This window comes from Frankliniella occidentalis, unplaced genomic scaffold (assembly GCF_000697945.3).
Source record: "Frankliniella occidentalis isolate FOCC.00 unplaced genomic scaffold, Focc_3.1 Scaffold12, whole genome shotgun sequence".
In the NCBI taxonomy this organism is placed as follows: domain Eukaryota; kingdom Metazoa; phylum Arthropoda; class Insecta; order Thysanoptera; family Thripidae; genus Frankliniella; species Frankliniella occidentalis.
In genome coordinates this window covers 1,689,352-1,690,058 of record NW_026267142.1, presented here as the reverse complement: position 1 = coordinate 1,690,058, position 707 = coordinate 1,689,352, and positions in this window count along the sequence as shown.

The following is a 707-nucleotide window of genomic DNA, read 5'->3' as shown; positions in this document are numbered from 1 at the left end:
AACAGTTGGCAAGATACCGAATCCAGGGGTGAAGAGAGGGGTTCGCGGGGAGGCTGGTTGAAACCGGAAACGCCTATCCCAGTTGGCTGGGCCTGTAGAAATCTAGCGACAAAAAGCTGACACCTCTTCGGAGATCAGCTGGAAGGAAATAAAGAAGAGTGACCTAAGTTTTGTTTGAACTGGGATCTGCGCGGCGCGCGGCGCGGTGGGCGCTGGGCTGTGCCCCGCTTTTGCTCTTGTTGCCTGACGGCCCGCCGGCCGCGGCGAGGTGGCGGAGCGCGGGGCTCAGCTGATGGACACGCCCCCTACCCCAACCCCTCCTGTTCTCGTGAAACGCGCGTACATCGCGGAGCTCCTCTCTCGCGATGCTTTCCCAGTTTCCCTGAGCTACGGGTCACTTCCGCGCCGAGCCGAGCGAGGATGAGGTGAGCAGGTTGTCGCAGTGGTTCCCCCCGCCCCTTCAACATCCTCCTCCTCAGCCTAAGGGCCACTAAGGGCCACTTTTGGCGGCAAGTCTCGGCCGCGCCGCGTTTAAGTTCGTCTCGGCCCATCATTTCTTAACTGAACGGCCCGTCAGTCTGGACGGCCCGAATCTGTCGATTGGGTCCCCGTCCGTCACACACTACGCTGGGGGTCTGGGTCACGGCTGGGGGGGGGGGGGGGGGGGGGGGGGGGGGGGGGCGTGGAGGTCACCCTCCGACCCGACG